Genomic DNA, 27,482 nt, shown 5'->3' with positions numbered 1-27,482 from the left:
ATACGCACAAAGACAGTTTGAAAGACAGTGGTTTGTTCCTCCCACCCCCTTCGGAAATGTCTACGGATCGAGGCCAGACTAAATATTCACATTTAGTCTGGCTTGCCAGGCTAACTGTAAGGTCTAATTTATTGGGAAATCAGAAATGAACACTAACATAAAAAGAATAACAAAAAAAGAAGACAGAGTTTTAGTTTTGCTGAAACACTATGCTAAGTTGGCCATATACATTGTTTGAATGTGAAGTATGCATGTAATTGAATACAATGTTGTTCGTGACATGATATAGGCACATATTGCACATAATATACATTTGGTAGTGTAATTTATTAAAAGCTACAGTGTCTTGCAAAAGTATTTATCCCCTTTGGTGTTTGTCCTGTTTTGTCACATTACAAGCTGGAATTAAAATGGATTTTTGGGGGGTTAGCAACATTTGATTTACATAACATGCCTACCACTTTAAAGGTGCAATTTTTATTTATTTATTTTTTATTGTGACACAAACAATAATGAAGATGAACCCCCCACAGAAATCTGGAGTGGGCGTAGGTATTCACCCCCAAAGTCAATACTTTGTAGAGCCACCTTTTGCTGCAATTACAGCTGCAAGTCTCTTGGGGTCTGTCTCTATTAGCTTAGCTAGCACATCTAGCCACTGGGATTTTTGCCCATTCCTCAAGGCAAAACTGTTCCAACTCCTTCAAGTTAGATGGGTTGCGTTGGTGTACAGCAATCTTCAAGTTATGCCACAGATTCTCAATTGGATTGAGGTCTGGGCTTTGATTAGGCCATTCCAAGACATTTAAATGTTTCCCTTTAAACCACTCCAGTATAGCTTTAGCAGTAGGTTTAGGGTCATTGTCCTGCTGGAATGTGAACCTTCATCCCAGTCTCAAACCTCTGGCCGACTCAAACAGGTTTTCCTCCAGAATTGCCCTGCCCTGATTTTGAAGCTGATATTTTAAGATAAATTCATACATAGTGCTGCTTCAAATGTTGCAGCAAATGATCAATGTACAATCTGGAAATACAGAAGATGCTAAAAGGTTAATTATGGTTATGTTTGAACCACTTATTCTTGAGAAGCCAGTATATATCTTCATCAGTTAGTGGTTTATTTTTAACCCTGCTGGATCAAATTCATCTAGAAATGTGTCTGAGTTCAGCTCTGACTGACATCAACTCTCTCACCTCTCATTTCTGTCTCCTCAACTCCTGTCACCTCTCTTCCAGCCTGGTCTCCTCCAGTATTGCTCTGCTTGAGTGGTCTCTCTCACTGTTTTCCCTTTGCATCTGCTGTGCGCTTTCTCTCAGCCTCCTTTTCCATGTCTCTCTGCTTTCCATAACCTACTCCCCCATCTCTTATCTCTCTGTCTTCAACGTTACAATCTTTCTGTTCATTTCTCTCTCCATTCTCTAATCTTTGTTCTCTCTCTTTCTCTGTATTCACTGCCTGTCCCTTTCTCAGTAACTCCTCATTTGCCTCTCCTGCCAAGATGCATTGAAATAATTTAGTAAAATTATATACGCCACCTTTATTTCATCTTTGTGTTTGAGGTTGCATCATTTTGGATTTGAATCACAGAAGTGTGCCTCAAACAGTACATAAACAAAAGCAAAATGTATTTTATACAATAATATATTTAAACAATACTGCTATATTATGACACTATAATTATGAGAGGTTTGTATTGGTAAACTGATCCTATAGATTCCACTGTAATTTCTAAAAAAAAACATATATCTCCATGGTAGTTAGGCCTACATTGTTTGAATGTGATTTGGTCAGTCATATTTTGTTTGTGTTGAACAGCACAGGGACATAATGCTAATCCTATCCTGGATCCAGTGGGCATTACCTGCTTTTCCTCTCTCATCTCCATCACATTCTCGCTTTCTTTTTCTCTCAGTCTCCTCATCTTGTCCCATATCTTTTCCCTTCCCAAAGCTGAACTTTGATTGATGTAGTCTTTTCATTTTCATTAGTATCAGTGACGAAAGTAAACACAGGGACGATTAATATGCAAATGTTAGAAAGAAAAAGAAAGAAAGTACAACTTTATTCATCACACACTTGTGAAATTTCTCTCTGCATTTAACCCATCTGAAGCAGTGAACACACACATGCACACACGTGAGCAATGAGCACACACACATACCCAGAGCAGTGGGCAGCCATGCTAACAGCGCCCGGGGAGCAGTTGGGAGTTAGGTGCCTCTCTCAAGGGCACTTCAGCCCAAGGCCATCCCATATTTACCTAACCTGCATGTCTTTGGACTGTGTGGGAAACCGGAGCACCTGGAGGAAACCCACGCAGACACAGGGAGAACATGCAAACTCCACACAGAAAGGCCCCCGCCGGCCACTGGGCTCGAACCCAGAACCTTCTTGCTGTGAGGTGACCATGCTAACCATTTACACCATCTGTACCGACCTCTGCTAGAATCTTGCAGTGAAAATTAAAATATATAGGAGTTCCTCATTTTAACATGCATTTCAACCCTTTACACAATCTGAATTGAAAGAAAAGCATTTCAACTTTCGTTGAAAGCTTATCTATCTGACCACTGAATGGATGTAAGTAACAATGCCTGAGTATGAATGGCATCGAACTACAAGCAGTCCATTAGTAAAATTATCCAATTTTCTAGAATCATGCTTCGGTGGATTCAGCTACCTGTCCGGTTTGTTGACATAATTAAAGGTCCACCATGTTGAGTAAAGATTTTATAGTAATGACAAGATCATTAACTCTACCCATAATAAAGCAATGATGTAATGCTGGTGATCAGATGAGAAAGTTGGTTATCTTGGCGTTGTACGTTATCTTTACAGCACCAAAGTAGAGTTATTTCTAGGGGATTATTTCACAAATTTTATTATACACACCTTGGAAAAAATACAGAGATCTGGACCTTGATGACCTCAATGGTGAGCACAGCCATAAACATAATCTACTTTATGACAGGGTAGATTCCCAGTAAGATAGGCTCACCCCAAGGTGTTACATGCTAATTTGGTTCCTGGGAATGAGTTTGTGAAACAATGGCAAAACTTCCTCTCTGTAGACCACGAGGCTCCAGTACAGTATGTATGTGTGTGGGTGTAGGTGTGTTTGTGTAAGAAATTGAAAAAGACATCAAAACTATAAAATAACACATGGAACATATATGGAATTGTGTGCTAAACAACAACAAAAAAAGTTTCATATTTTAGATTCTTCAAAGTAGCCATCGTTTACCTTGATGACGCTTTGCACACTATTAGCATGATCTTAACCAGCTTCATGAGGTAGTCACCTGGAATGCTTTTCAATTAACAGGTGTGCCTCGTCAAAAGTTAATTAGTGCAATTTCTTACCTTCTTAATACGTTTGAGATCAAACAGTAAATAGTAAATAATAACAATACAGTAAATAGCTCTATTCTACAACTGTAGTAATCCATATGATGTCAAGAACCGCTCAACTAAGTAAAGAGAAATGACATCCATCATTACTTTAAGATTTGAAGTGTATTTTCCATCCATCCATCTATTATCTGTAGCTGCTTATCCTGTTCTACAGGGACGCAGGCAAGATGGAGCCTATCCCAGCTAACTACGGGCGAGAGGCGGGGTACACCCTGGACAAGTCGCCAGGTTATTGCAGGGCTGACACATAGAGACAAACAACCATTCACACTCACACTCACACCTACAGTCAATTTAGAGCCACCAATTAACCTAACCTGCATGTCTTTGGACTGTGGGGGAAACCGGAGCACCTGGAGGAAACCCACGCGGACACGGGGAGAACATGCAAACTCCACACAGAAAGGCCCTTGTCAGCCGCTGGGCTCAAACCCAGGACCTTCTTGCTGTGAGGCGACAGTGCTAACTACTACACCACTGTGCCGCCCCGAAGTGTATTTTAATGAATAAAAATAAAGAAAAAACATTGAATTAGAAGGTGTGTCCAAACTTTTGACTGGTACTGTAGTTTAAATGACCAAATTTAATTCCTCATGATATCTCTGACCCACATTTCTGATCATTTTAATCTGACCAGTACAGCATCATGTAACTGACACAATTTCAGCAGAGATTGTTGAACATCTAGTCATATTATTGAGCCTGCTTGTTTGAGGATCAAAGAGAAAGTGTAATGACTCTGTTCAGACAGATTTCAGTGGTAATCATGTCATAGCCTAGGTTGAGTCAGCCTGTCCAGAGATTGTGGAGAAAGCATTATGACTAATTGTGTCATCTTCATCTTGTCATGATGGAGACTAACTGAGATTGATGTGGAATCAGCCAGAGTTAGAGTTGAAACATGACTCTGAAGTTGATGGTCAGAGAACCAGGGGTATGCAAACCTAATGCACAACTCACAGATGGACGTGAGCTTCTTGGATTTACACTGTGTCAGTGGTGTACTGTACTTTGGGGATATTATGGTTGTAGAAGCTGGAGAAAGTCCATGGTGATGCTAGTAGGTAGCCGGAGGACAGCTGTCCTGGAACGCTCACGTTTAAGTAAGGCCGATGAAAAGGAGACAGATTTCGTACAGTAGCATGCCACAGTAGGAGGTGGTTGTGCAAGGTGATAACATCCACTACTTCTGCTTAGTCAATTGTGTTCTCAGTGTCTTATCTTCAGCTAATGAACTTTTACTTAAGGGCATACAATTCCCATGTGTTAGGGGCTCTTGCATTGAGAGGTGTTTTCTGGGCTGCTCGATCTCAGTTCTCAATTGGTGATTTGGCCCAAAGGGCCAGACCCAGCTGCTTTTGCTGTTGATGCCAAACCTTGCCATTCATTTGGGACTGTAGTTTTGCTCAGGGAAGAAGCTGAACTGTATGGGAAGAAGCGGTGGTAGAAGAGGAAAAGCATATAAAGTTATATAGTAAGTGGTGAGGCACTACACCTTGCCAAAGCTCTTCCAGAACTGGGCTACCACATCTGAGTGAAGATGCCACTGTCATAGATGCACTAGTTGTCTCTTCTTTTATGAATATCTTGCATCACTAGCTAGCCAATACTTGGGATCTTTTCACTGAGGCAGGTTTATTTCACTGAGTATTTTTGCTCTCGCCACAGGCTGATAACCCACTTCTGGAATGGGGACTGCTCCAGCAACCCTAAAGGGATCAAAGATGTGCTTATCATAATCATCAGCACTAGCATGATTAGTTGTCCACATACAGCAATATCCTGATGCCAGTTGCCAAGGCCACCTCCATATATCTTAAAAGAATGTGGTGCTAGGGAAAAGCCAAAGACCAAGACTTTAAAATGGAAATGGGAAACCTTAAGAAGCATCTGTGTTCCAGGGCAATAGGAACACGAAGTAAGCTTTGTGCTCTTCTACTGTCTAGGGCCTACCCAACATTGTTGCAATGGAAAATGACACATCTTCAGGAAAAATTGAATGAAAACAAATATCTGCAGTAATAGAACAAAACTGACAGGTAATCAGTGGACTCTGCCATCTTGTTACTACTGTTACTATGGGCACTACTGCCCGTTGTGCACTGTGCAACACCCTCCGTTCATGGTGCAGCCTTGATTACAATGGTTCTGCTCAAAACTAGTGAAAAAGTGGGTTAGTTCACTACCTCGCACCAAGGTTCAAAGAATCCTGAAGAGAACTGGTTCAAGAACCCATTCCCTGTTGGTTGAAAAGAGGTAACAGAGGGGTCAACAGCTGCAGATTGTAGGGACTGCTCAAATGCTAGTGACAGAATACGGGCACTGCAATTGCTTTATTGGCTACAACTGTATAACTACTGTATACCAGGCTACTTTCACCCAGGGAATGTTAAATATTAGTACACCAATTAATTTCAGGCACTCAGGTTCTAAAGGAAAAAGCAGGACATGTGCCTTCTGTTACAAAAAGTACAATCATTTGTTGAAAATCTGAGTAAAGTAACTAATAACCAGACATAAAACAATATACTTGCATTGAGTCGAGCAGTACTGTGAGCTGGCCTAGTGGTTAGCGTGTCCACCTCTTGACTGGGAGATCTACTTGCAGTCGGGTCATACTAAAGACCATCATAAAAATGGTATCTGGTCAGGCACGACACAATATAGATGTGAGTAGGGAGTCAAACTCTTGTGGTTACCGGAGGACTGTAAGTCTAGCTATGTAATGAGTGAGAGGTTTGAGGGCTACTGAAATGGAGATCAGTGCTGCCCAATGTGGGCAGGAGGCATAAATGTCTTCAATAAATGAGTTGTCCTTTCACTGATATATCACTCTACTCTATCACTCTATCAGCTATTTCAGTTGTTGATGCCAGAATGTACCGTGCACAACCAATCTGCATACACAATGTGGTGTGATTGCACACTAAATAAACAAGTGTTGACAGGTACAGTACTTTTCATATGTGCATTTTACCTGATGTTTATTCAAGGATTTTTGTATCCAGTTTCTATTTTAAGATTAGAATGAATAAGATAATATTATAAAGTTTTAAATTTCCATTGTAAATTATTTACATTTATAAAACTATATCTCTTATTATTGCATCCTTTATGGGATTTTTTTGGGAGAGGTGGTGCATTGATAGTGTCAAATGCTGCAATAAAAAATGTTTTGGCGTAAGTTATGGGCTAAAGGATCAAGCATTGAGGAATCAAAGGAGGCTCAGAGAGGGATTTTGGATGGACTCCCCATCTCAGACACCGCTGCTGAAGAAAGATCTGGCAACCTCGAAAGTGTAGAAACTCAGGTAATTTTAATGATCCCAGTGTGTCCTCCAGAAAAGCAGTTTAAGCACCTGTATAAGACTTGGAATATGGAGAACTTTACCTGGGTAAATATTGGCATATCTTTTGAACTTAAGTGGCCATCTCAAGTCTCCAATTCTGAACATGGCCCCATGCTTACACATTTTGCAACATGTGTGAGTGAAAGGCAGACTACCATTTTCAATGAATGTAGCTTCAAGCAGATGACTTATGTGACCAGTATTTGCTACATGCAAGACAATAGCCTCAGATCTCACTAGAAAAAACTACCACACTTTCTATGCTAAATAGCTAGGACCCCTCACACTACAGGATTATTTGAGCCAATAATTTGCCCCTGTGATTATCACAAAGGGCAAATCGGACCCTAAATTGGCCTGATTATCCTCTAGTGTGGGGCCAGCCTAATAATAATCATAATAACAATAACTTTATTCATCACACATACACTTGTGAAATTCCTCTTTGCATTTAACCCATCTGAAGCAGTGAACACACACACACACACACACACACACACACACACACACACACACACACACACACACAGAGCAGTGGGCAGCCATACTAACAGCGCCCGGGGAGCAGTTGGGGGTTAAGTGCCTCGCTCAAGGCCGTCCCATGTTAACCTAACCACATGTCTTTGAACTGTGGGGGAAACCGGAGCACCCGGAGGAAACCCACACAGACAGGGGGAGAACATGCAAACTCCACACAGAAAGGCCCCTGTCAGCCGCTAGGCTCGAACCCAGAACCTTCTTGCTGTGAGGCAACAGTGCTGACCACTACACCACCGTACTGCCCCAAGGTGACCTCTCCCCTACATACATTATACAACCCCAATTCCAAAAAAGTTGGGACAAAGTACAAACTGTAAATAAAAACGGAATGCAATGATGTGGAAGTTTCAAAATTCCATATCTTATTCAGAATAGAACATAGATGACATATCAAATGTTTAAACTGAGAAAATGTGTCATTTAAAGAGAAAAATTAGGTGATTTTAAATTTCATGACAACAACACATCTCAAAAAAGTTGGGACAAGGCCATGTTTACCACTGTGAGACATCCCCTTTTCTTTTTACAACAGTCTGTAAATGTCTGGGGACTGAGGAGACAAGTTGCTCAAGTTTAGGGATAGGAATGTTAACCCATTCTTGTCTAATGTAGGATTCTAGTTGCTCAACTGTCTTAGGTCTTTTTTTTGTCGTATCTTCCGTTTTATGATGCGCCAAATGTTTTCTATGGGTGAAAGATCTGGACTGCAGGCTGGCCAGTTCAGTACCCGGACCCTTCTTCTACGCAGCCATGATGCTGTAATTGATGCAGTATGTGGTTTGGCATTGTCATGTTGGAAAATGCAAGGTCTTCCCTGAAAGAGACGTCATCTGAATGGGAGCATATGTTGCTCTAGAACCTGGATATACCTTTCAGCATTTATGGTGTCTTTCCAGATGTGTAAGCTGCCCATGCCACACGCACTAATGCAACCCCATACCATCAGAGATGCAGGCTTCTGAACTGAGCGCTGATAACAACTTGGGTCGTCCTTCTCCTCTTTAGTCCGAATGACACGGCGTCCCTGATTTCCATAAAGAACTTCAAATTTTGATTCGTCTGAACACAGAACAGTTTTCCACTTTGTCACAGTCCATTTTAAATGAGCCTTGGCCCAGAGAAGACGTCTGCGCTTCTGGATCATGTTTAGATACGGCTTCTTCTTTGAACTACCGTATAGAGTTTTAGCTGGCAACGGCGGATGGCACGGTGAATTGTGTTCACAGATAATGTTCTCTGGAAATATTCCTGAGCCCATTTTGTGATTTCCAATACAGAAGCATGCCTGTATGTGATGCAGTGCCATCTAAGGGCCCGAAGATCACGGGCACCCAGTATGGTTTTTCGGCCTTGACCCTTACACACATAGATTCTTCCAGATTCTCTGAATCTTTTGATGATATTATGCACTGTAGATGATGATATGTTCAAACGCTTTGCAATTTTACACTGTCAAATCCTTTCTGATATTGCTCCACTATTTGTCGGCGCAGAATTAGGGGGATTGGTGATCCTCTTCCCATCTTTACTTCTGAGAGCCGCTGCCACTCCAAGATACTCTTTTTATACCCAGTCATGTTAATGTCCTATTGCCAATTGACCTAATGAGTTGCAATTTGGTCCTCCAGCTGTTCCTTTTTTGTACCTTTAACTTTTCCAGCCTCTTACTGCCCCGTCCCAACTTTTTTGAGATGTGTTGCTGTCATGAAATTTCAAACGAGCCAATATTTGTCATGAAATTTCAAAATGTCTCACTTTCGACATTTGATATGCTGTCTATGTTCTACTGTGAATATAATATCAGTTTTTGAGATTTGTAAATTATTGCATTCCGTTTTTATTTACAATTTGTACTTTGTCCCAACTTTTTTGGAATCGGGGTTGTAAGAAAGGCCACATTTATTTTAAATCCCATTTCAATGATCTCATGATTAAGGTATTTTCATTCGTAGTGCTATTTTGATAGCATTATCCATCCATTATCTGTAGCTGCTTATCCTGTTCTACAGGGTCACGGGCGAGCTGGAGCCTATCCCAGCTGACTATGAGTGAGAGGTGGGGTACACCCTGGACAAGTTGCCAGGTCATCGCAGGGCTGACACAGACAACCATTCACACTCACATTCACACCTACGGTCAATTTAGAGCCACCAATTAACCTAACCTGCATGTCTTTGGACTGTAAGGGAAAACCGGAGCACCCGGAGGAAACGCACGCGGACACAGGGAGAACATGCAAACTCCACACAGAAAGGCCTTCTTCGGCCACTGGGCTCGAACCCAGGACCTTCTTGCTGTGAGGTGACAGTGCTAAACACTACACCACCATGCCGCACCCTTGATAGCATTATATGTTTTTAAATTCATTTTATTTCATTTAAAAAAAAAAAATCGGAGATTCCTCTGCGTACCACTGTACGTGTACCATAGTTTGAGAGCCAGTGCTTTTAATATCTCATCTCATCTCATTATCTCTAGCCGCTTTATCCTTCTACAGGGTCACAGGCAAGCTGGAGCCTATCCCAGCTGACTACGGGCGAAAGGCGGGGTACACCCTGGACAAGTCGCCAGGTCATCACAGGGCTGACACATAGACACAGACAACCATTCACACTCACATTCACACCTACGGTCAATTTAGAGTCACCAGTTAACCTAACCTGCATGTCTTTGGACTGTGGGGGAAACCGGAGCACCCGGAGGAAACCCACGCGGACACGGGGAGAACATGCAAACTCCACACAGAAAGGCCTTCTTCGGCCACTGGGCTCGAACCCAGGACCTTCTTGCTGTGAGGCGATAGCGCTAACCACTACACCACCGTGCCACCCTTGATAGCATTATATGTTTTTAAATTCATTTTATTTCATTTTAAAAAAATTCGGAGATTCCTCTGCGTACCACTAGAGGGAGCACGTGTACCATAGTTTGAGAGCCAGTGCTTTTAATATAATGAAATGTAACGCATATAATATATATTTGTTGAGAACATATATATAGTAGTGCAGAATACAGAACGATTCAGAAGTAGTAAGTTTAATGTAAAATAATAATAATATTGTATAGGAATACGATATATAATATAGTATAGGAATGAGGAAGAGGAGGACAGATGGTACTTAAAAAAAAAAACTTTGCAAAACAATGTCTGAAATATTGTAATACTGGATTTCGGTACAATATTGCTCAAACCAGTCCAGTTTCACTATGAACTGCTTGTACACACGTCTGTTCTTTTTACATGCTCCATCTTCACACAGCTTCTTACTGAGTCTCCTTTTTTTTTTTAAAGACAAGCTTGAGGTCCTTCACCTTGTTGCCACGATGCACGATCACCATATTATGCACAGAGACTACTCTGCCCCCCTGTGTGCCATAACATGCTCTACAGGATACACAACCACGCACTGTTCCCCCAGCACAAATGAGCAGCAGTGAGTCAGCAAAATGGCAAGCTTTACGCGGTTCGATTATAAACACAGCACATGATTCAGCACAACAGGTAATGTCAAAAACAATGACTGGTATCATTCATGGGTGTGGTTCTTTTGGCCTCGAACCTGTCCATGCAGGAAATATCTCTGAATCTCTGCAGACATGCAGTTTAATATTATCATCAGGGCAGATGTGTATTGAATTGAAGCAACTTCAGCCTGTTTCCAGAGAAAAGATAGACTGATTCATACTGTAAGCGGATTTTTTTTTTTTTACACATCTGTCCATGTAGCTCTAATCCCTGCCTTCCTTCTGCGTGCCACTAGGTGGCGCATTTAACAGAGCGTTCGAGCGCCGCGCTGCTTTCTGTCACACGCGCAATCCAGAGACAGAGACAAGGAAGCTTTTTCTGATTCATCCGTCTAAAACTGACCTGCCAACAAGTCAGATGAGCTGAAGCCCAGACGCCAGAATAATGGCGGTGTGGAGAGAACGCGGTGATGATGCGGATGTCGGTCGCCGTGGCGCGCGCGAGCTCTGTGCAATAACGCGCGCGGAGCACTGATTATGCGCACGGGGCTGCGACCGCAAGTCCCAACGGTTCAGCCGCATACTGAGAGAAAGACAGAGAGAAAGAGGCCAAAGCTGAGCCTGGAACCCCTAACCTAAGTGAGTATGTATTTAAAGCCAAGCCGCTCTTTATTAGCCTGTCTGTTTTGAATGATGCCTTCCGTCTCGCGCTGCACATGTCAAACGTCGGATGTGTTTGCGTTCGCATCTCACATGTGATATAAATATAATAAAACATGTGTGTAGTATAATGATTAGAGAGTTAGTATGTTAAAGTGAGTTTAGGCACTAAAAAGGCATCTCTCTCTCTCTCTCTCTCTCTCTCTCTCTCTCTCTCTCGCGCACACACACACACACACACACACACACGTGTGGATCCGCATCGCTCTTTGTGATGCTGCGACCAATTAACCGATTTTACCGAGGCGACCTTTGATGTGAAAGCAAACGAGGCGGGGATGTTTTCCGTTCTGTGGAAATGTTTCAGCTCTGTATTACACCTGATCAGAGCAGTCAGTCATTCACTGGCTTTATTCTGTAGTCTGTAAAGCGAAGGGAAGCTGCTTTATCCCTCTCCCCCCCCCATGAAAGCTGGCGACGCGTCTGCACCGCGCGGACATTTTGACTTTGAGCTTATTTGCCGAGCTCAAAGGAGATCCGACATATTTGGAAACAAAATTGCCTGGCCTGTATGTCTGCAGTACTCATGAATGCATGCTTCATGTTGGTGAGCAGTCAGGGTTTCAGCTCTGACCTGGATGGGGAGGTGTGTGAAGCGCCGCAGTCCAATCCAGAGCCACTGGCGAAGGATGAGACACGCTAGGGTCATGTACAAGGCCAAGGATGGAGACAAGCAGATGTGAAATGTGGGCGTGGGTCTTGAAGTGCACAAATCAGAGCCCGTTTTGCATATTTTAGGAGCAGGAAGCGTAAAGAGAGAGAGAGAGAGAGAGAGAGAGTGCTTTGACGGAGCCAGAAAGCCCTGAGGCCAGGCTGCTCAACCAGATAAGCTTCCAGTAAGCTATACTGGTGAGGAATAGTAGAAATTGGCTTTTTCTTACCAAAGGTAAAATATGCAGAAACGACAAAAGGCTGTGGATGAGAGAGACATCACTGTGATATCACGGTGTCTGTTTTGTGTACATTTCAGTCTGAGATCAAGAGTCGGATGCAGCCTTGTTTTAAAGGCTCCCTTTGTTTGTGAAATTAATTCCGACTACTACTGAGGGGTTTCAACTTCTCCCTGAGGATTAAATCCTCATCAGTCTAAAGAAAAGGCAGCATGCATGTTTGTTTATTACGGAAGCCGAGAGAGGCCCTTCATATAATCCTTTTTCTTATTCACTTTGTTATCCCATGATAACGACATAATTAATTCAGGATCTCGAGAAAACAACACAACTAATTCGAGATCTCGAGAAAACAAAACCGTTATTTCGAGATCTCGAGAAAACAAAACAATTATTCCGTGATCTCGAGAAAACAAAACAATTATTTCATGATCTCGAGAAAACAAAACAATTATTTCATGATCTCGAGTAAACAGCTGAGAAATGAATGACCAAAGTTGCGTCTATACAGAATGAGAAATAGCCCCAAAGTCAGCATATCACAAGTCTCTTGGCGCACCTGAATGAACCATTTCTCAGCTGTTTACTCGAGATCACAGAATAATTGTTTTGTTTTCTCGAGATCTCGAAATAACGGTTTAGTTTTCTCGAGATCTCGAATTAGTTGTGTTGTTTTCTCGAGATCCTGAATTAATTACGTCGTTATCTCGGAATAACGGTTTTGTTTTCTCGAGATCTCGAATTAGTTGTGTTGTTTTCTCGAGATCCTGAATTAATTATGTCGTTATCTCGGGATAACAAGGTGAATAAAAAAAGGATTATATGAAGGGCCTCTCGCGGCTTCCGTAGTTTATCTAAAGGAGAAGGTGTTATCATCATCATCATCATCATCATCATCATCATCCAGAACATGTGTTAATTATTAAATATTAATTACACAAGCACACACACACACACACACACACACACACACACACACACACACACAGAAAACATCACCATAAAATCCCAGAGGGGTCCAAGGCCCTGGTCCAAGGCCCAGACGAGGAGAGCAGTTGTACATGTTAATTGTACAAGCTGAAGAGAGGGGGGAAAACCCATAGCTGGGATCTCATTAATCATTCTCATGTTTTGTTGTGCTGCCTCCCAGTGGGAATTGGCAACTTTTCTTCTGTCTGCTTATTTACGGATACTCTGACATTCCTCAGACATAAATTCATGAACAGATTCCTGAACTGTGCCCTTGAATTTTCTGAAACACTATAATTACAGTCAGGAAGCTCTTGGGCCTGACAGACTTGACTAAAGCAGCTGACTATTTGAATGACGTTTAGATTGCACATATGAAAACAGCCAAGCAGATACACATCCTAAAGAGAGTTTCCGAAAGAATAATCAGATGCGAGGAAATGTGTTTAATCTTTAGATTTCCCTGGAAGCAAAATATGGAACAAAATATCCCATCTTCATTGCAGCTCACGTTAACTGCTAAATATCATTGCCACTGTATGCATGAATATGAGCAACAATTTTATTTTATTTTATCCTCACCAGTGCGAGCTCATTTATTACCTGTAGTTGAATGATAAGCAGTGTGTTCAACCCACTAGTGAAGCTGTGTTCTGATGGAACTTTCCATGAGGCCTCCTTTTATTTAATATGGAGCAGACATACAAATGTGGTGTCTGACTGATGAATGGTGCCCAGGAATAAGAAATTGCAGTCCACTTGTGTGTATGTGTTTGTATATGATAAGACAACAATAATTTTTTGATGCCTAGTATCTTCCTTTCTAGGGATTTTTAAAGATGGTTTTGCAGCCATGGTTACATGCTCAGTCCAGCTTGGCTATTTGATGTGACATTCTGTGTGAGTATTCTTTCATCCTGTTTTTGTTTGAGCGATTTTTTTTTTTTGGAACAAGGTCAATTTAATGGAGTTTATAAGAATTTATTTTGAAATTTTGTTTTGCGAAACATCATTGTGTAAAAGTATGTGTGGATATGGTTGATAATTGACGGCCATTGCAGGTGTGTCGTTGCTTCCTGATTGCCATTGTTTGGGCTCAGTGTTAAGGGTCAAAAAGAGGGGAATCACTAATGATTTTATAGTTCATACAATAGAAGTAGACATCTAGTGTTTCTTAAAAACGTCTTCAGCAGACACGGTGTGCATTGTAGAGTAAACACTTGGGTGGTGGCTAGAGCTGCCCCTGAATGTCGATGAATCGAATCATCAGTCAGAGAGCCATAAGTCAACCGAGATTCAAATCGAGCAGCCTTTTTTTTTGTTTTAAACATTTCAGTGAAGAATCAAATAATGGCAATCAAATATATTTTTGTATTCTAGCATTTCGCTTGCAAAAAGAGATTCACATGAAAACATGCGCTGGTTAACAGATGAGAATACCTGAAACCTGAGGTGGAATGGTTCGTAAACTAGGCTAGCTGTCCAATTGCTAAACTGTGACATAATGACTGTATTTCCGGGGTCAAGCCTCATCTTCTCAACATGCCACAGTGCTGTGTCCCTCATTGTTTGAATAGATCTGAGTCCAAAAATACGATGCAATTGCCATGAAGGAAAACGTTTCCTCACGTTTACTTATAAAATGTGATATCTCCAAAAAGAAAGTTTAAATCGAAGAATAAAGAGGTGATCACTGATTGGTTGGGGGCACTAGAATGATCAGTGATTGGTCGTGGGGTGGGACCATGGTTATCAGTGATTGGTCGCAAGAACAAGTCAGGCATTACACTGAGAGTCGAGCGAATCTGCTTTCTAAACTTGTGTAACAGCGGCTGTGATGTTTGCCATGTGAGTTCACGACAGTCACTAATGTGTGCTGAAAAAGTCACTAGATTTGTCACAAGGCTTTTTTTTAATTAAAGTAATTTAAGGGGTCTAAAAAATTGTCAAATCTAGCGATAATGTCTCTACATTAGCAATACTGAAGGGGAGTTTGCCTCGGAAATGGCTACTGACATCAGACTTGACAAACGTGTCGTGAAACAGAAAAAGGGTATAAGAACTTGATTTAAGCAGAAACACAGTGGTGCTTGAAAGTTTGTGAACCCTTTAGAATTTTCTATATTTCTGCATAAATATGACCTAAAACATCATCAGATTTTCACACAAGTCCTAAAAGTAGATAAAGAGAACCCAGTTAAACAAATGAGACAAAAATATTGTACTTGGTCATTTATTTATTGAGGAAAATGATCCAATGTTACATATCTGTGAGTGGCAAAAGTATGTGAACCTTTGCTTTCAGTATCTGGTGTGACCCCCTTGTGCAGCAATAACTGCACCTAAACATTTCCAGTAACTGTTGATCAGTCCTGCACACCGGCTTGGAGGAATTTTAGCCCATTCCTCCGTACAGAACAGCTTCAACTCTGGGATGTTGGTGGGTTTCCTCACATGAACTGCTCGCTTCAGGTCCTTCCACAACATTTCGATTGGATTAAGGTCAGGACTTTGACTTGGCCATTCCCAAACATTAACTTTATTCTTCTTTAACCATTCTTTGATAGAAGGACTTGTGTGCTTAGGGTCGTTCTCTTGCTGCATGACTCACCTTCTCTTGAGATTCAGTTCATGGACAGATGTCCTGACATTTTCCTTTGGAATCCACTGGTATAATTCAGAATCCATTGTTCCATCAATGATGGCAAGCCGTCCTGGCCCAGATGCAGCAAAACAGGCCCAAACCATGATACTACCACCACCATGTTTCACAGATGAGATAAGGTTCTGATGCTGGAATGCAGTGTTTTCCTTTTTCCAAACATAACGCTTCTCATTTAAACCAAAAAGTTCTATTTTGGTCTCATCCATTCACAAAACATTTTTCCAATAGCCTTCTGGCTTGTCCACGTGATCTTTAGCAAACTGCAGACGAGCAGCAATGTTCTTTTTGGAGAGCAGTGGCTTTCTCCTTGCAACCCTGCCATGCACACCATTGTTGTTCAGTGTTCTCCTGATGGTGGACTCATGAACATTAACATTAGCCAATGTGAGAGAGGCCTTCAGTTGCTTAGAAGTTACCCTGGGTTCCTTTGTGACCTCGCCGACTATTACACGCCTTGCTCTTGGAGTGATCTTTGTTGGTCAACTACTCCTGGGGAGGGTAACAATGGTCTTGAATTTCCTCCATTTGTACAGTCTGTCTGACTGTGGATTGGTGGAGTCCAAACTCTTTAGAGATGGTTTTTAACCTTTTCCAGCCTGATGAGCATCAACAACGCTTTTTCTGAGGTCCTCAGAAATTTCCTTTGTTTGTGCCATGATACACTTCCACAAACATGTTGTGAAGATCAGACTTTGATAGATCCCTATTCTTTAAATAAAACAGGGTGCCCACTCACACCTGATTGTCATCCCATTGATTGAAAACACCTGACTCTAATTTCACCTTCAAATTAACTGCTAATTCTAGAGGTTCACATACTTTTGCCACTCACACTTTTGTAATATTGGATCATTTTCCTCAATAAATAAATGACCAAGTATAATATTTTTGCCTCATTTGTTTAACTGGTTTTACTCTACTTTTAGGTCTTGTGTGAAAATCTGATGATGTTTTAGATCATATTTATACAGAAATATAGAAAATTTGAAAGGGTTCACAAACTTTCAAGCACCACTGTACATGTGTGCTGCCTGTCTTCATTATTCCAACAAATCCATATGGTAGTGACGTAAACAAACAAAGATAAAGCGGAAGTACACGCGAAGGGGGAATATGTGACATATTGCATTTGACTGGTAGTGTGGCCAAGATCATCACTGAATCTCATGCCAATGGATTTTCTCACTGCCAGAAAGTCTACGTGAACAAAAAGTAATGAATAGTCAAATCTTCATAATGAACAGCCAAATCCAGTTTGACTAACAAAATTCTTAGTCAGGTGTGGCCTTAGTGGCAGCCTGGGAAACCAATTCATATGGTTAAATACTGACATTATCTACTATATGAAGTTCTGAAACCTACAGGCTTTCATGAACTGAAATATGTCCACATCAGTTTCTTATCTTATCACCTAAGGTAAAAATCATTTGTGGTATTTTCCTGTTCTGTATTTGCTCTTACCGCTATACTAAAATAATTCATCAGTGAGATCTGTTGCCTGTATTTCCTATATTTGTATGAGATCATTTGTCTTGTGTCTTCTGTACAGAGTGTATAAGTGCTTTCTTGGTTACAGTGGGATGGCACAGGTGCATTGCGGACAATTTGACAGGCAGTATCTGATGAGGAACTAAATTGAATAGGCTTATGTCCAAAACACTGATAAAAGCCTTATATTCAGAAAAGCATACTTAGCTAGCAAGGCTATAGATATCTTTAGGCAGATTACCACTGTGCTTGTTAAACTGGCTCCTTATCCAACATGATTTTTGCAGCGAGCATAGGCAAGATTATAAATTAAATAAAAACATTTCCATATTTCTTTAGTGAAATATAGGCCTATTTATTAATTCTGAAAGTAGATGTGTCAAAGTATTTTGTAAGCAGAAAAAGAAAAAAAAATTGGCTGAAAACCAAGTAGTAGTAGTAGTAGTAATAGTAGTAGTAGTAGTTGTTGTTGTTGTTGTTTTTGGCTGTTTGCCAGGAATTAACTGACAGGTTTTCCCCATTCTGCCATACATACATACATACATACATACATACATGTATACATGTATACATAGATACATACAGTACCGTGTAAAAGTCTGGTGTGAGACAACCCTTTGCTTAAAAAAAGAAAAGAAAAGCAGTCTCAGGTTCAGTTAGTGCAGTTTGATAAGGAAATGAGCTCTAAGTTTTACTGAGCATCTTGCAGAACCAGCCACAGTTCTTCTGGACACTTTGACTGTCACACTTCCTTCTTATTTTTGTAGCAAAACCCAGCAGCCTTCATCATGTTTTTGTCTGAAAAGTGGTCTGTTATGTAATATGCAGCTTTCTTTACTGACGTACAAACATTTTTTTCTGTAACATTTAGTTTTGTGCTGGAAAACTAATGTTTGGAAATCTAAAGTGTTGGTTCCATTATGTAGAACCTCACGGCCGACGAGGGCCTTTCTGTGTGGAGTTTGCATGTTCTCCCCGTGTCTGCGTGGGTTTCCTCCGGGTGCTCCGTTTCACCCCCCACAGTCCAAAGACATGTAGATTTATTCAAAAGGCTTGAAAATTAATTGGGGCTTTGCCTTGTATTCCTCTCCGTCACAAACTATGTGAACTATGTGACAAAAAAGAAAAAGAAAAAGAAGTCATAAAATAAAAGTATATAACAAAGTTTGTACTAAAAAAAGGTGTCTAAGATTTTTGCACAGTACTGTACTTGCATACATTTTTGGTTATTTGGTCAAGTAATTTTGGCTAAGGATACAACATTGCATTAACCATGTGTCAGCAATAAGATCTGTAAAGTATTTTTACTTATTTGTGAATCAGTGTGTGAGGAACGGGGTGGATACATTACCGAGAAATTATACTTAAATGAAAGTATAAATAATGTGTCAAACTCTTACTCAGTTAAAATTGGGAAATGGGAATTTCATATGAAAACTAACTTTTATTACGTTTGCCTGAAAACTTCATTCAGTGTCTATAAGTTTGCTGGTCATATGCATGACTAACGCTACACAGCTTGCCAGTAAATGAATCAGAAACAGAATATGCTGGGATAACCAATATTTACCATTCTCTAGATTTTGACTTGTTCCCTAGCTATGTACTTTAGCTACTGAAATTGATATTAGGCTAACCTGGCGTTAGCAAAGAAAACCAGCTTAGGTAATTATCGGTAAATTACCTCTTAATGTGAGAAAATTAGCACAATTTACCTCAACATCCATCCCTTATCTGTAACTGCTTATCCTGTGCAGGGTTGCGGGCAAGCTGGAGACTATCCCAGCTGACTGTGGGCGAGAGGCAGGGTACACCCTGGACAAGTCGCCAGGTCATCACAGGGCTGAAATATCGAGACAAACAACCATTCACACTCACATTCACACCTACGGTCAATTTAGAACATGTCTTTGGACTGTGGGAGAAACCGGAGCACCCGGAGGAAACCCGCACAGACACGGGGAGAACATGCAAACTCCGCACAGAAAGGCCCTCGTCGGCCACTGGGCTCGAGCCCAGAACCTTCTTTCTGTGAGGCAACAGGGCTAACCACTACACCACCATTTACCTCAACATGCTTTTTCAAATTAGATGGAGTTAATGCCTTCTAGAGAGACAAAGAAGACTGCTCATTTGTATGAGTCTTTGCTTACTCTAGAATATTGAAACATTTTAATTAAGTAGGGCCTTTAAGGTCTAAATAAAAATGTAAGGAGTAAACAGTAAGTTTTTTATTATTAATTACTGAAGCATTTTCTACCTATTAGTATTTGGATGAGGAGGGATAAAAAAAAACCTGAACAGTACATTAAGGAACCAGAGTGTTTTTAAAGAATAAAAGCAGATATAATGAAAATGCCAAATGGCATAGATTTAAAAAAAAAAAAGATGTAAGAGTACACATAACTATAATATAAGGTGACCAGATTTCTGAGAAGAAAACCGGGGACATTTTTGGTTCGGCAGTGAAAATATCATTAAAACATCTAATGTTTTCATTTTTGTAATAAAAAAGGGGACACATTTCTGCTTTTCATGTATTTTGATCATGCATTGCATAAAAAGTGGGATTTTCCTCACTGAGTGCACTGTAGGCCGATTCTGCAACTGCTTTAGGTTCACATTAATTAAAGACAATGTGAAACTCTCAGGTATGGGTACATAGTTTAGATTTATAGACTCTTAAATTGTAGGCTAGCTGAAATACATGTTTTAGATCCATGAAAGTAAATATATTAAATTAATTACCATATATGCCACTACTAAAGGACAATGTATTTAAAAATATACAAAACACACAACACAATTTAAATAAACAGTTTACTTCAGGTTAGGTTAACTGGTGACTCTAAATTGACCGTAGGTGTGAATGTGAGTGTGAATGGTTGTCTGTGTCTATGTGTCAGCCCTGTGATGACCTGGCGACTTGTCCAGGGTGTACCCCACCTTTCGTCCGTAGTCAGCTGGGATAGGCTCCAGCTTGCCTGCGACCCTGTAGAAGGATAAAGCGGCTAGAGATAATGAGATGAGATGAGATGAGTTTACTTCAATCCAAGCAATTTCAAAGTATGGTAACATATTATTATTATTATTATTATTATTGAGGATACAAATGATTCCCCATCTCCCACAGCCTAAATTGTAGCCATGGCTGAATTGATGATCTCGCCTAAATGAGTAGCCTTAATTAAAATGTGTAGTCCGCTACACATCACAACAAATTATACAAATTACTGACACGTTGGTAACTTTACCATAACATTACCATAGCCAGCTACTCTGTGGGATAACACACCAATTTGTGTGTAAGTTAGCTTATGCCGTTGAACTGTTACAATTTTACCTCAGCTGAATTTCTCCTACAGCAATGCTACATCTAGCAACAACTTCAGCTGACTGATTGGTGCTGCACTGAGTTTTCTCCTGTTACCATTGGCCACAGTAGGCTACGGTTTGTTAGGTCAACCGCTACATCTCAATGTGATAAGCAATGTTATGTCATATACAACATCGCAAAATGTAGCTTACACAGTTAAAGGCTAAATAATGGATGACAAACAATGTCATTTAGGCCTACAAGAAAAGACTATGGTTCACCTATCTAGAAGCGGATGAAGCGATCTGTCAAAGCTGAATGAATGACTTTAGTTTAGGCAAAGATTCTAGTGCTATAATGTAGCATGACAGCACAATTTCGGAAGCACTTTCAATAGTATCCATCCATCCATCCATTATCTGTAACCGCTTATCCTGTTCTACAGGGTCGCAGGCAAGCTGGAGCCTATCCCGGTACACCCTGGACAAGTTGCCAGGTCATCGCAGACTTTCAAAAGTAAATATTTGTTAAAGCCAAACACTGTATGAATCAATATAGCTAATATAAATTTACAAATGTATACAACCCTGATTCCAAAAAAGTTGGGACAAAGTACAAATTGTCAATAAAAACGGAATGCAATGATGTGGAAGTTTCAAAATTCCATATTTTATTCAGAATAGAACATAGATGACATATCAAATGTTTAAGCTGAGAAAATGTATCATTTAAAGAGAAAAATTAGGTGATTTTAAATTTCATGACAACAACTCATCTCAAAAAAGTTGGGACAAGGCCATGTTTACCACTGTGAGACATCCCCTTTTCTCTTTACAACAGTCTGTAAACGTCTGGGGACTGAGGAGACAAGTTGCTCAAGTTTAGGGATAGGAATGTTAACCCATTCTTGTCTAATGTAGGATTCTAGTTGCTCGACTGTCTTAGGTCTTTTTTGTCGTATCTTCCGTTTTATGATGCGCCAAATGTTTTCTATGGGTGAAAGATCTGGACTGCAGGCTGGCCAGTTCAGTACCCAGACCCTTCTTCTACGCCGCCATGATGCTGTAATTGATGCAGTATGTGGTTTGGCATTGTCATGTTGGAAAATGCAAGGTCTTCCCTGAAAGAGACGTCATCTGGATGGGAGCATATGTTGCTCTAGAACCTGGATATACCTTTCAGCATTGATGGTGTCTTTCCAGATATGTAAGCTGCCCATGCCACACGCACTAATGCAACCCCATACCATCAGAGATGCAGGCTTCTGAACTGAGCGCTGATAACAAGTCTCCTCTTTAGTCCGAATGACATGGCGTCCCTGATTTCCATAAAGAACTTCAAATTTTGATTCGTCTGACCACAGAACAGTTTTCCACTTTGCCACAGTCCATTTTAAATGAGCCTTGGCCCAGAGAAGACGTCTGCGCTTCTGGATCATGTTTAGATATGGCTTCTTCTTTGAACTATAGAGTTTTAGCTGGCAACGGTGGATAGCACGGTGAATTGTGTTCACAGATAATGTTCTCTGGAAATATTCCTGAGCCCATTTTGTGATTTCCAATACAGAAGCATGCCTGTATGTGATGCAGTGCCGTCTAAGGGCCCAAAGATCACGGGCACCCAGTATGGTTTTCCGGCCTTGACCCTTACGCACAGCGATTCTTCCAGATTCTCTGAATCTTTTGATGATATTATGCACTGTAGATGATGATATGTTCAAACTCTTTTCAATTTTACACTGTCGAACTCCTTTCTGATATTGCTCCACTATTTGTCGGCGCAGAATTAGGGGGATTGGTGATCCTCTTCCCATCTTTACTTCTGAGAGCCGCTGCCACTCCAAGATGCTCTTTTTATACCCAGTCATGTTAATGACCTATTGCCAATTGACCTAATTAGTTGCAATTTGGTCCTCCAGCTGTTCCAGCCTCTTATTGCCCCGTCCCAACTTTTTTGAGATGTGTTTTCATGAAATTTCAAACGAGCCAATATTTGGCATGAAATTTCAAAATGTCTCACTTTCGACATTTGATATGTTGTCTATGTTCTATTGTGAATACAATATCAGTTTTTGAGATTTGTAAATTATTGCATTCCGTTTTTATTTACAATTTGTACTTTGTCCCAACTTTTTTGGAATCGGGGTTGTACTAAACTAGCTAGTTATGTTAGCTATTGCTTACAAACTATTTTTGGCTAGATAGGCTGCAGCGTTGGCAGTTTCAGTTAATCCAGGGTAAGCATACAGCATGTCATAGCTACCAGGCTGACAGTTTCTATCATGAACTCACTGGCATGCAATGTATCTCAATTTTAAGCACTATGATTTGTAAACATTTGCACAAAAATGTAGCTAAAATGTAGCTATAATGCCATGTTATGAAAGGGGTCATCAACTGTTGCTGTTTCTCACTCAGCTTGTGTACAATAGCAAAAATATCTGGTTTTTGATCGAGCTTTTAAAAAGCAGATTTTAGCTGAAAGCACTGACATTAGGATATTCTGAGTCTACGCAATTGTGGTAGGTATGGGGGACAAGTCAGTCCTTTCTAAACATTAACAATTTATACTTATGATTTTGGGGATTTGCAGGTTCACAGCTTGTAAGCCATTTGGGTCACAGGCACACTGTCTTTGTCCGACATTCCAGTTTAATATGGAACTTTGCATTTCTAAATATTAAAAGTAGACGGCCTTTCGATTTCATAAAACCAGTGAAATTTAGTTCCCTCTGAAACTTGGTCATTGTGATATAGGTTTATTTCTGTAATATCTAAAAAAAAAAACACAGGCCATTCTGTGGCTGGGAAGTTATTTAATTTGAGGGGATTCCTGAGCAAATAATGTGCATGAAATCGCTCGCTTCGCGCTGTCAAACAGACAGAGGAAGTACGGTGTGCGTATGCGCAGGTTTACCTTTCAGCATCTTCTTCTTCTTCTTCTCTGGGATTTTATGGCAGCTGGCATCCAGTGTTGCATTACTGCCATCTACAGGTTTACCTTGACCGTGCACTGACAGTTACATCATTCTGTCGCTAAACAAACAGCTGATCACACCGAGGTGCTCGCTGACTGCCGATATTTATTAATTTGGTCCTGTGTTTCCTTTCCTTCAGAACATAACATCTTTTCTTCTTGCTTTCCATTACTGTAGTAATGGAAAGCCTTTCACGTTTCACTTGTGTTCTCCATTTTCCTCTCCTGTTTCAAATTTGTATCCCACAGTGCCTTGTGCGAACGGGGAAAGTCCACCACATGATGCATGACGTAGTCTCTAGTATTGTGTCATGGTGAAGCAAGAAATAATAGCGGAGAATTTAGGGCCACATGGCCCTAAATTCATTAATTGTTCTATTTTAAAAAATCTAATAAAATTGGAAGTCTGTGATTCAAATTCAGTAGCTTTCGGTCCACTAAACAAAAATAACTGGGTGTCAGGGAAAATTCTTTTTATGACCTAAACCTGAAAAATGTGAAAGGCAGTCTACCTTTAATTTGTCATTTGATCATGAATATGTGGTCATGAAGTCAGTTTATGTTGTTTTTGTGAATATTGACTCAGAATATAATTTATAGGTTGTCCAATAAAGGCATAATGCACATAAAAGCGCAAACTCAGTAGTAATAAGTGTGTTATCTACAGAAACATCATCCACAAAGGGCAGGAAATTACTGCGTTTTGATTTCTCACAAGATTAGCATAACTGAAATGTGATTCCATTTCATTTTAAGGTCAACTGTAAGTCAGGGAACCACTTTGTATGTATAACTGAGCATACAAAATCTGTGTTGGTAGCTAGATGCCTGTGATAACAGCAACAAGCCGAACATGCTGAATGAGTTGTCAGATCTTCTTGATGATTGTTCACTGATTGCAATTGGTCATGGAGTGATACATAGATTGGAACAACTAGTACAGCGAAGGCAGCACAAGCATGACAAGATTAGACATGGCTGACACTGATAAAGGCAGGGACATGCACAAGGCCAGGCTAAAGTTGCCTGAGCAACAGCCCATTTGCCCTCTTTGGCTGAGCTGCCTCTCTGAAGGAAAATAAAATGTTTTATTTTTGCTGTTGTGGTTGTATAAAAATGAGTAGCCCATAATTGTCCAGAGTTAGATCAATTAAATCTCCATATCATCCAAACTTTTATTACTTTTTGATTGTCATGCCTTTATGGGACACAGAGATGGGGCATCCCAGAGCCGTAAGAAAAAAAAAAAGCGGCACAAAGCGATGCCATAGGTCCCTATGAATCCTTTTACTGGTGTCATTGCAGCATACCTGACTGCTTTAACTTAAAATAGAGGCATCATTACTTTAGTTTTCATGATTTCCCAAAAGACAAAGAAATGCGGAGCATCTGTGAAGTTAATAAGGAGGGATCAAGGTCCTTTTTTAATAGAGTCCATGGGAGTACATTCGTACACAGCATGCACTTCGAAAGTGACACTGTTTGCATCTCAAAGAGCGGCAGAAAAAGACTAAAAACCGGTGTTCAACCCCACTGATTTTTCTGGAACGACTGGGAGAAAGTTCAGATGTCTTGGGTGTCAGTTTCGGGTGTAGATGTGCATGGAGACAGTGCTGCTAAGTTTCTGCTGTGGAAGAAGCGGTCAAGGAACCCACAACTGTCCACAGCTACACTTCATCTGGTAAGTACACACCAAGCAAGATCTATATTGTGTTTCAAGGAAACAATATCTGAAATGATTCAAGTCTTTTTGCTATAACTTTAGCTTGCATTAGCTTTAGCTTTTAGCTTGCACTGAACTGGAATTCTTCTCTGGGTCATACTTCTAGGGACACACAGTATTTCACATTTTAAAGTAAATGTTTTCCCCAAAATGAAATGTATACAGTATATCCCCTACCCAAAATGTAATTAGTCAGTCAACCAAGACACGTTTACTTCTTTGCAGTGGAGTTGTAAGGGTAGATAACAAAGTAAGAGCACAAAGCTTATAGTGTCTGATGATTTAGACATGTTGTTTGCATGATGCTAAACTATACGCTTCACTTATTTGTTAAACTACATAGCTCCAGTGCAGTACTAAGAAGGCACACTTTAGCCACTAAACATGATTTGGCAACATTTAGGTAAAGGAGGTGATTGTGTACATTTCAGTTTAGGGTCAAGTTGCTCCCTACTGCACCCCCAATTCAGTGAATAAAATGCAGGAAAAACCCTGATAATATGAAGTCTGTGATCAATTTGAATCTCCGGGCATGGTTTGAAAAAATGTGGGCATGGATTGCATAATTACGCAGCCGAGAGCACGGTTTATAAACCAAGAATACAGATTTACACATGGCTCTTTTTTTTTCAGCTGACACTGGGGCGCTCCATATAATTGAGTGTGTTGCAGTAGGGAAAACACCAGCACCCAACTTTGGTCCTGCAGTACCCCTGCTCTGCAGGTTTTGATGTTGTCCCTGTTCCAACAGAGCTACAACACCATTCTTAGACAACACTGTTGTAATACACAGTGCTGTGCATTCCCAGGAGAGAAAGATAAAAAAACCCCACTGCTTTACAAGGCTGATGAAATGTCTCGATTTAAAGAACAAGATAAATTGGATATTTTCTTAATGCTTTTAACTATACTTCAGGTAAATTGCATGCTGCTACTGAAAGAATAAGGAAACTGGAGACCAAGGTTAGATAACTTGAATCTCAGCTCGGGGTCCTATCTGCCACAAAACTACAAATCAACAGATACTGTGTAACTGATGAAGAGTTTACATTCTTCACTTGTTTTCCATCAGCGAATGTATTTTGGACATTTTGTGAGTCAGTTGCCCCCTCAGCATCCAAGATAATGCACTGGAGTAGAGCACAGAGGATGGAAAATGCAATGGAAATTGAGTAACTAAGTCCAAACCGTAGACTGGCACTTGTGGATAAGCTGTTTCTGTACTGCTACAGTGTTGCAGTCGGCCTGAAAGAGAAGTTCCTAGCAGACATCTTTGGCATCAGCACCACAACTGTAAGCAGAGTCATCATCACATGGGCCAAATATTTATACCTTGTCTTGGGGTTTGTACCAACCTGGATGTCAAGGGAACAGGTCCAAGCAACAATGCTAACAATGTTTACACAGTACTGTTTAAATGTGAGTGTGATTCTGGACTGTACAGTTATTAGATGTGAATCTCCATCACCGCTTACACTTCAGTCTGAAACCTTTTCAACATATAAAAATCACACCACTTTCAAAGCTCTGATAGGTATTTCCTTATATGGTGTAATTACTTTTGTTTCAAAGCTCTTTACAGGATCAGTATCTGACCAAGAAATAACAAGGCCGTCTGGAATTCTCAGATTACGAGAGCCTGGAGATGTATGCATGACCGATAAAGGCTTGGTGATTGACCAGATGCTAGTTGGTGCAAGCCTCAGTATCCCTACATTCAAGAATGGTACCTGCTTCAGCAAAGAAGTCATGGAAAAAACACAAACCATTGCTCATCTCAGAATCCTGGTGTGAAGAGCCATCAGGAGAATAAAGGAATACCACATTTGGGACACAGCCATTTCTCTGTCCCTTTGAAGTTCAGTCAATCAGCTATGGACAACATGCCACTTAATGTGAGAAGAAGCCATGGCCTAGAGGATAGAGAAGTAGCTTTGGGACCAAAAGGTTGCTGATTCGATTCCC

At 40.5% G+C, this 27,482-nt stretch overlaps 1 protein-coding gene across 5 annotated transcripts in view; it reads left to right on the top strand.

Annotated features, from left to right (window-relative positions):
• Positions 1–11,112: 11,112 nt before the first annotated feature.
• Positions 11,113–27,482, top strand: part of si:dkey-70p6.1 (uncharacterized protein LOC570575 homolog) — a 115,160-nt gene continuing 98,790 nt past the window's right edge. For 3 of the 5 annotated variants that reach the window (XM_060930816.1, XM_060930820.1, XM_060930815.1), the window contains exons 1-2: positions 11,113–11,409; positions 14,177–14,249. The gene's annotated coding sequence lies outside the window, so the exon portion shown is untranslated. The remainder of the gene's footprint in view (positions 11,410–14,176; positions 14,250–27,482) is intronic. The other 2 variants (XM_060930819.1, XM_060930817.1) reach the window with 1 other exon arrangement.

Source organism: Neoarius graeffei, chromosome 10 (genome assembly GCF_027579695.1).
Source record: "Neoarius graeffei isolate fNeoGra1 chromosome 10, fNeoGra1.pri, whole genome shotgun sequence".
Classification (NCBI taxonomy): domain Eukaryota; kingdom Metazoa; phylum Chordata; class Actinopteri; order Siluriformes; family Ariidae; genus Neoarius; species Neoarius graeffei.
This window is presented reverse-complemented; position numbering and strand designations above follow the sequence as displayed.